The sequence below is a fragment of the Pelodiscus sinensis genome, chromosome 17 (assembly GCF_049634645.1).
Source record: "Pelodiscus sinensis isolate JC-2024 chromosome 17, ASM4963464v1, whole genome shotgun sequence".
Lineage (NCBI taxonomy): Eukaryota > Metazoa > Chordata > Testudines > Trionychidae > Pelodiscus > Pelodiscus sinensis.
Genome location: NC_134727.1, coordinates 35,714,951 through 35,724,498, shown reverse-complemented (window position 1 = coordinate 35,724,498; position 9,548 = coordinate 35,714,951). Strand labels below are relative to the sequence as shown.

General features: G+C 53.0%; 1 long non-coding RNA gene across 2 annotated transcripts; it reads right to left on the bottom strand.

Moving 5' to 3' along the window:
- Positions 1-609: 609 nt before the first annotated feature.
- LOC112543891 (uncharacterized) lies at positions 610-9,292 on the bottom strand. Of its 2 annotated transcripts, XR_012896399.1 has the most exons (4): positions 9,154-9,292; positions 8,054-8,347; positions 4,595-4,829; positions 611-3,633 (listed from the first exon to the last, which is right to left on the bottom strand). It is a non-coding gene; the product is annotated as an uncharacterized LOC112543891 (long non-coding RNA). The 2 variants fall into 2 exon arrangements; XR_012896398.1 differs by having other exon boundaries at positions 610-4,829.
- Between the last annotated feature and the right edge of the window lie 256 nt (positions 9,293-9,548).

Here is a 9,548-nt window from a genome sequence, read left to right as displayed (position 1 = left end):
ACTTTCACACCACAGTCATTCGCTGGTAAACCACACGATGAGCGAACCCCACTGGATTCTGGGCAACACAGAGATCTTTAGCTTGGGTACAAGAAGAACATAAGAACATAAGAATAGCAGCACTGGGTCAGACCAAAGGTCCATCTAGCCCAGTAGCCTGTCTGCCGACAGTGGCTGGCACCAGGTGCCCCAGAGGGTGTGGACCGAAGACAATGATCCAGCAATTTGTCTCCTGCTATCCTTCTCCAGCCTCTGGCAAACAGAGGCCAGGGACACCATTTCTATCCCCTGGGTAATAGCCTTTTATGGGCCTCGCCTCCATGACATTACTGAACTTCTCTTTAAACTCTATTATAGTCCTAGCCTTCACAGCCTCCTCTGGCAAGGAGTTCCACAGGTTGACTACACGCTGTGTGAAGAAGAACTTTCTTTTATTAGTTTTAAACCTGCTCCCCATTAATTTCATTTGGTGTCCTCTAGTTCTTCTATTATGGGAAGTAATAAATAACTTTTCTTTATTCACCCTCTCCACACCACTCATGATTTTATAGACCTCTATCATATCCCCCCTTCATCTCCTCTTTGTTACAGAGCCAAAACAACACCCCTGAGGAAGAATGAGCGAGAGAGAAAGGAAGAGAGAGAAGCAATCAGCTTAACAATGAAAGTCATTTATTTCTGGGTAGTGAATATATAAAAATCTAACAGTTACAATATTAAATCTAAATGTCTAACCATACAACAGTTTACATGGGGCAGGGTCAGGAGACTATGCTTAGAGAGAGGTAGCTGTGCGGAGGGGGGAGGGAGAGATAGAGATACCTCCCCACTCCATGGAGCTTGCACTGATTGGGGTCCCCAGATGGTGATGAGAGCTGGGGGTTCAGAGGGCAGGAGACAAGCAGAACAGAGCCCCCAGCATGATCAGACAGGAGATGAAGAAGTCTCAGTGGAACTGATGCAGTTTAAATCCAGGTATCAGAACAGTTTTTCTTGGATAAGGGTAGAAGTTTTTGTCGGGACAGGACAATAGTTGGAGGAGAACACTGGATTTGCTTCTGGGTAAACAGAGGCGAGGCAATAGAGACTGATCACCCCTGGTTATGGGTGATGTTCCTTGAACTAGCTCGCAATGCAACTAGGTTTCAGTAGTTGGGATGTCAGTAGGATCCATTACTAGAATTGGTCTGATAATGATGACTAATTTGGGTGTGAGCAGGCCTGGGTGCATTATCATCTGGAGCCGAGATTTCCCATCAGGCAGTGCTGCTCTGCTTTCGGTATCCCATAGTTCAGTGTGGTTCCTGCTTTGGAAGGGTTGGTCTTCATTCTGTATGCTAATGGGGCATTTCCTTAATTCTATCCCTCTTGTCTGGAGGAGTTAAGGTGTGTTCACCCTGGCCTTTTCATTGCTTTGTCTGTGATTCAAGCAGAGGCCTGGAGACGGGGGATGCTTTTCCATGCGTGTCCCCAAAAGCACAGGGCTGGCGGGTGGCCGTGCTCTGGTTCCCCAAGAACACAGAGCTGGTAGGTAACAGTTGTCAAGGCAGTAATGGTTAGCAGTGCTTTCCATGCACTCAAGTGTCTGTCACTTCTGGTCTCCCCCCCCCCTCCTTCGCTCTCCTCCTCTGTAGGTGGCCACCCCAGGCCAACCCCCTGTGACCAGTGAGACCTACCACAGCTGGCTTGTTCCATGTTTGGGACATCTGAAGCCAGGCTCAGGTGAGAAATACACTGTAGAAGAAATCAGTGTAAGTCTGGGTGATCGGTGTATCCCGTCCTTCCCCCGCATAGCTCCCCTCCCCCTGGCAGAGCTGGCTAGGGGCAGCCCCACAGCAGGTATGCGGGGCACTGCATTTTCCCAGGCATGTGTTTTTACTCTCCAGGGGATGAACAGGACTGTAGTTCGTAGCTCTGGGCCCAGCTGTCTCATTGAGCACAGAGCTGGTGAGACAAAGGAGCACAAACTGCCCCTCCGCGAGGCCTGTGGGTAGGCCACGGGGGTGGCAGCTGATCATGGCAGGGGGCTGGTGATGCTGCCATGGCGCAAGCAGAGGGCAAGGGAGTGCAGGAGACCAGCACAGGAACAACCAGGTACTCATGCAGGAAACCCACCCGTGGGTCGGGTGAGGTGGGAGCACGTCGGCGACAGGCTGTGTGGAAATGGGAAAGTGAGTCAAGCCGGAGGCTGCTTCGGGCCCAGCCGAGCACTTTGAGACCCGCCGTCAATGCCCAGCTCTGCCACAGACGCCCCGTGGAACCTTGGGCACATCATTCAGCCTCCCTGTGCCTCAGGCAGGCCAGGTACAACCCCTGGGGGCTTGTCTCTCTCACTGGCTCCCCTCACAGGCCTTGGTGACACCTGCTTACGTCAGCCAGGCTTTAAAAACAGCCGCCCATTGTTGCCTGCTTGGTTTGTTTGTCAGACCCAAGAAAGCAGGAGATCAAAGACCAGCCTCCGCCCCTTCCTGAACTGGAGTCTGGGATTGTTTACAAGGGCCCGCAAGGGTGGGGGAGATAAAAGGAGACAGGGGCTGTCTCCTGTTTGACCCTGGCACCTGGAGGGGAGCCCAGGCAGGAGGGGGAGCCGGCAGCGACTCTGCAAGGCATCATGAGGCATTGCTGGAAAGCTCTGGACCGAGCGTCACTTAAAACTCCCTGCAGAGCCAGGGGCCGAGTACAAAGGAGGCCTCTGTGCTGCAGTTAGCACCTCGGCACCCCCCGTCAGACACCAGGATCCCAGGGTGTTCAGGCTGCACAAACACCCAACACAAAGACAGCCCCGGCGCCCAGTCGCAGTAGGACACAATGAACACTCGGGTTTCACCTTTTCGGACCCTCCCACGGCACCAGCGGCAAATTTCTCTGTGGGCAAAGGAGTCCCCGCCAACGGTTTCCTCAGGACGTTGGGCCTTCTTTCCTGGATGTGACGGGTCCCCAAACAGGCCTAAGGGCATCTGGTGGTGCCTCTCGTGGGCGGCGGGTAATGGCGACAAGGGAAGGCATTGCCTTCCCAAAAGTCAGAGGTGGCCAAGCTCTTGCCGGCTGGGAGGTCTGGGGTCATGTAGCTGTCTGGCCGGCAGGGAAGGCAGGGTCCGTGGGGCTGCCGGGCCAGTGAGGAAGATTGGGGTCGCAGTGCGGCTGCCCAGCCGACCGGTACAGCGGCTGGTGAAGAAGACTGGGGTTGTGTGTCTTCCTGGCTGGCACAGGGAGTGCTAGCCTTGGACAGGGGCCAGCAGCCGTAATGGGGGCGGGGGACTGAAGGCCTGTGGGCATGGATGGGGCAGGGCGGGGCTTGTCCCCCAAGCCAGCCATTCATCCACCGCCCGTGGTGCCTCTGCGAATATAGTTCTGTGGATTCCTCGCAACTATTCACCCTGGCTATGACTTTCAATAGCCACGATCTGAGCGACCCGATTGGTCACCTACTGTTGTTTCACCTCTCTGATTGGATGCTTCCCAAACCTGCAAGGATCTGCCGAAGAGTTCATGGTCCCCATCCAGCCGGCCCAACCCTAATACACGGGTCATGCTTAAACCTTTTCTTCTTACGTTTCCAACGCCTTGCTTCACCAGCTGCAAAGGCTGATGCGAATGAAAGTTGGTTGAAGAGAATGAGCCTGGAGAAGAAATCTGGGTAGGAAGGTTAGAAAACGAGTAAATAGCTAATCGTGGAGTCGATAGAATTTCTATCGACATGATTGGTCGATACGGGAGAAAGCCTCCGGGAGTTACCCCCTATTGCGGCGCTGCAGTGTGACTGTAATAAGAGCCAGGCTGCCTGCCCGCCCAGCTCTTACTACGTTTAAATGGCAGAGCAGCAGCCGGGGTAACTCCTGGACTTGGCGTGAGCTGGGACGGAGCGGGGTTTGCTCAGTCCCGATTTACACCGGGTCCAGCAGCCACTGTTCACGGGCTGCTGCTGGAGCAGCCTTTGTTCACAGCCAGCCCCAGCCGCTGTGGGCAGGGGCTCCTCCGTGGGATGGGGAGCAGCCTCTGCCCCCCTGCACTGCTGTCTCTATCAGGAGGGGGGAGTCCACACTGCAGACAGTGCTGGAGGGAACCGGCTTTTAGAGACAGTAAGGGGGAGGGAATGCGAGGAGTCACGTAGTTGACTCAACTAACCGATAAGCCTAGGCTCGTCGGGTAGTCGACTACTCACCTACATCCCGAACCTGGGCGTTGTCTCCTTGAGTCTTTCATTTTGTTCTGCCTTGAGCGGATGTTTCCCTGGGACGTCGGGAAGAGTCATTCGGCCTGGAAGTTCAGAGTCGTGCTTTGGCTCTGGAGAAGCAGAGCCGCCCTCCCAGCTGGTACCCCTGGGCATCTTCACTGGCATCCTCAGCAGAGAGGACGAGGATGAGCAAGGAGACCTGAATTCCCTTCTTCCTCCCAGAGGTGACCCCTCCATGGCAGACTCTAGGGGAGGGGCTGGTGCACAGAAAGCCTCCCCCAGCTGCTTGCTGGATAAACAGGGCTTTTCATTCAAGCCTTTTTGCCAGCATGAAAGTAACGCCTGTGTCCTTGCAAAGCGCCCAGCATGTTTGTCCAGATCAGCAGTCTGTGAGGCATGCAGCCAGCCCCATGTACTTACATGCCAAATGAGGGCTCTGGAGGCAAAATGTAACCTTCGCCCATGTTTGTCTCGTACTCAAAAGTCAGCAGGTTTGTTCCATCAGCACTGGGTTTGTTTACTCCAGATGTTTGGCAGGAGGTGGCTTGTGGGAGGTAAACCGAGGCTTGTGGTCATTCCATCTCCCCTCCTCCTCTACGCAGAGCTGCTCTGGGGTCTCCGGTCAGCAGCCTTATGGGGTCAAACCAGGGCGTGTCTGAAAAAACAGCGCCTCAGTGTTGCCAGCTCTGGTGATTTTTATCATGAGAGTCGTGCTATTGGCTGGTTTTCCGAAAGCCCCAGCCTCTGGATGTGTGGGAAGAGAGAGATTCCCCAGCTTTCATTTTTAAAAACCTACAGAAACAGCCCCCGCTGTTGTTGGAAAAAAGCTTGAAAACAGAAGTACCCCCCCTTCCCCCCCGCACCGGCTCAGAAACAAGAAGGCAAATCAGAATTACCCACAGTGGAATGTGCTTTCAAAAACCCATGGGAGTTTTTTGAGCCAGTTTCATGAATGTGAGGCTGATTCGTGGTTTTGGAGGGTTTGGGGCTGACAGAGCTGGAGACCATGCTGCCCCATACCATACGCACATCAGCACTCCCCCTTCCCCCTTCCGGAGCTGGTATTCTCAAATCAGATCACTTGAAAAAGTCCTTTTAGGGATGCCTGAAAAACTGCACGCACTTGGAGAGACCCTGCTACGCTGCTGTGTGCATGGGCTGTACTAAAACTCACTAGCACCATCTTTAGGCTCTGAGATGTATTTATCTTTAGAGCCCTGTGTGTGCGGATACAAAAACGAGCCGCAGATACTTGCAGAGTGGCAGGGCTCTAGGTATAAAATGTGTATCCACATCCACTTGCGTATCCACAAAAATGAGCCGGGGATATCTGCATCCACATCAGCGGGTGTGGAGACCTGTGGATATAAAGCAGATATCCATGGATTTGCGTGTGGCTCTGTTCATCTTAACTAGTTATAAGAAATACTGATTTGGGATAAGGAGGCTGGACAGGGATCTGTACTTTCAACCCCAGGGCGACCTATACATGCTCCCACTTCTGCACACGAGCGAATGCACCCTCATGCACATGTGCAAACTGCAGCTTGCGCTTTTGCATGTGTACACATCTGAAAACACATGCTTTACACATGCCCAAGAACACACATAGGCAAGTGCATGTGTAGGTTCCCTTTACTATAGGGCTGCATCTAGACTGGCATGATTTTGCGGAAATACTTTTAACGGAAACGTTTTTCCGTTAAAAGTATTTCCGCAAAAGAGCGTCTAGATTGGCAAGTGCCTTTGCGCAAAAGATCTGCTTTTGCACAAAAGCATCCATGCCCAGTATAGACACATTTTTGCGCAAGAAAGCTCCGATGGCCATTTTAGCCATCGGGCTTTCTTGCGCAAAAAATTAAGGTGCCTGTCTACACTGGCTGCTTTTGCGCAAAATCTTGCCAGTCTTGACACACCCTAGGAGCCTCTGGCTTTTACTGGGAGGATCCTGTGTGCTGCAATCTAGCCCTAGGGACTACAACGCCCATGATGCCTTGGAAAAAAGGAGGGAAACTGTTGGACTTTTGCAGGCAGTGCAGGGAGAGAGCTGGTGGGCTCCAATTTTGGAGAGAGGAACCAGATTGGAGCCTTTTTCAGTCCAGGACCTGCTGCTGGAAGCTAGATCCTGCTGTTGAGAGCCTGCTGGGGCTTGGATCTAGCAAGCTGCTTTAGGGGCTCTTGGTGGATGTCCCTGGAGGTGAGAGGTGGGGGGCAGTGTTGCGTCAAGTGGCTTTCTCCTGAGGAAGGAGTCACAAAGCTTGTGCCCCAAAGAGCTCCCTGCATTACTTGTGCTTGGTTTCAGCCCTGCTTCCAACTTGAGATCCTCCTATCACGGCATAGCCACGAGTGGGCCGTGGCTCAGCCACTTTCCACCCTGGCGCACCCCCTCCAGCCCGCCCAGCGAACCAGCCAGGGAAAGGGGCCAGAGCACCAGGGCTCACTCCAGAGCTCCAGCTGGGGAGCGGGGCTGGGGCTTGCTCCCCTCTGCTCCCGTTCAGAAGCTGGGCCAGATTTTACCCCTCTCATCCCTCCTGTCCTGCTTCCCGCACCCTCCCATTTTTGCTCATCCATCTGAAATTGGAGCCACCCAAGTGGGGCTTTCTGGCTACACCACAGCCTCCTACCCATTCTAGCTTCTGCAAATAGCGATGAGTGCATAGGGATTCCCCCTTATCTCAAGCTAAAGGGCAGCTTTCTCCTCCCCTGCAGTTGTCTCTGTAGCAGGCGGCGCTGGTTGTATCCTGACAGGTCTTCTGTTCTGTCAATGATGGTAATCTTTCGGCTGCATGCATGCATGTGTGGCTCCCTGTCTGTCGTGTTCACCATGTGCAATTAGTCAACACAGCAGACGCCGAGGCCACAAAATCAGCTAAGGATCGAAGGCACCAGGCCAGGTGTATTGTCAAAGGAAGTTGTCTGTCAGCAAACAGACTCACTGCTGAACCACTCTGCATATGTACCCCCTGACAACGGACCGACTCACTCAATAGTATGGATTGCACTACTGCCCCCCCTCGGTCGGACAAAGACAACTCCCTGGGGTTCACTTTTATACACAGGTACAAACAAAGCGCCTGGCGTATCAGGCGCTCCTGTTGCTTAGTTACCTCCCCTACCGCGGACAAAGGAGGTTTGATCAGCATCGATCAGACCTGGGTCGGGCTGCTGGGGAGGTGGTTGGTACCAAGATATCTTTCAATGAAGTGTTCTGTTGCCACCCTCCTGAAATGTCCTTACAATCTGTACCTGACGCCCTCTGTTGTTTGATACGCTCAACCTTATTTATGCTTACTCTGATTAACTAAGCTGGCTTCCCGCTCAGAACTAGACTTGGTTTGAGCTGAGCAAAGTCTTGACTATTGCTCCTAGGCCTCAGGCCTCTGACCAGGCCTGAGATACCCGGGCTTATGTTTCAGGCCCTCATCTTCCTACAGGCTCTCTGACAGGGGTGAGGAACCTTTTTTGGGTCGGGGGCCTCTGACCCACAGAAAAATCAGTCAGGGGCTACACACAAGTGAGAAGCAAAACAAAACCAAGACCAGCTCTCAATGATGTGGCTCCCCAACTGAGTAGGAGAAAGACACTCCCCACATCTCCCCACATTCCACTCACACACCAGGCTAGTAGACTTTGTGTGCTCCAGCCCCCCGGGGAAGAGCAGGGCAGGGGGCTGGAGTGCCCGTGGAGACTCCCCAATGCTATGGGGAAGCCCTGAGCCTTGGGAGCCAAATCCAGGCAAGCCAGGGGCTGCATCCAGACCCTGGGCCTTAGGTTCTCCTCCCCTGCTCTGTGCTCAGTCCCCAGGAGAGGTTTAACGAGTGTTGTGAGCCGTCTGGATCTGCCTGAATACAAGATGCCTGCCTGTGCGCCAGGACTCACCCACTTTCCTGCCTCAAGGCTGCAGCAAAGCACAAGACTGTGAAGTCTCTGAGGAAGACATGGTCCGAAGGGTGAGCAATTCCCCACGCTGGGCGAGATGAAACATCCAGAGAAAGGCAAAGCCTCCTGCCAACAATCGCATCTTTTTTCCATGCCAGCGCCATTAGGAACCTTTCCAACTATGCGATGCCAGTCCCTGCTCCTCTGTCTTTCTTCTCAGCGCTCCTCACATCTGAGTTCAGCCAAGGCAGGTTGTCACGTTAATTGTTCAGAGTGGAGCCCCACCGGCGCCTCCTGGCAAGGGGAGGAAAGGTTATCTTTGGAAACTAGGCTGCCGCAAGAGTCTTCCTTTTCTGCACCTCCCCCATTCTTCGTTGTTCTGTATTTACCAATAACACTTTGGTGGTGCCTTTCATTTCAGGCTCCTGGAACACTTTGCAAATGTTAATTAACTTCCCCAAATTGCCTACGAATTAGGCTTATTGTCAGCCTTGCATAGATGGGGAAACTGAGGCACGGAGCCGCCATTGACCAGCATTTGCCTGTCACACAACAGAGCAACTGCTCAGTCACTCTCTCATAAGCAAAAGGGTGCGGTCGGAAGCTGTATGCTCCAGAGGTCAGGGCACTAGGAGAGCAATGGTTCAGCTTCCTGCTCTGTCACAGGCTTCCTGGGTGACCCTGGGCAAGTCCCTTCGTCTCTTCAGTGCCTCAGTTTCTCCACCTATGAAATGAGGATAGTAGTGTTGCTTTACCTCGCAGGGGTGTGGTGAGGATAACTGGATTAAACACTGTCAGGTACTGCTGTGCCTGTGGGGAGGGGCCTACAGAGAGATCAGGGAGTAAAACATGGTTTGAATTCAGGGGCTTTTCCAGGCTTGTAAATGATGGCTGGGCAGCCTAGGCTAGCGAGTGAGTGAAATCAGTCACATGCTCTCACCATGACCCCAAGGCTCAGATTAAATCCAGTCATGATTGGCATGCTGACTATTTCAAAACAAATAGCCATGCTCTAATCATTCATGTATTAATAGAACTGTCATCAGCTTCAAATAATAATAATAATAATTAATAATAATAAAAGAAACATTTGCACTTACTTTACAATATCAAATCCCTGCCTGGCCTTTTCCCTGCCTCCTCTCCCAAGCACATCCCGTCCCCTGCTCTTGTCCGTCCCTCCCAAAGCTTGAATACCACGAATCTGCTGAGGCCAGGGGGCAAGGGGCAGAGGCGGACCGGGGGTCCCAGGATGCCCACTGCTACTCCAGAGGCTGCCAGAGCAGTATCTGAACTTCTGGGATGCTCTTCAGATGCCTCAAGCCCAGAAGGACCCCTCCCTGATGGCACAAAGAGTTCGGGGGCTGAATGCTTCCCCTAAGCCAAGCCAGCAAGCTCTGGAGGAGGGGACGTCCGGCGTGCAAATAATACATTTTTAAAGTACCGTAAAATCTCGAGTATAATGCGCACCTATGTATAGTGAGCACCCTGAGTT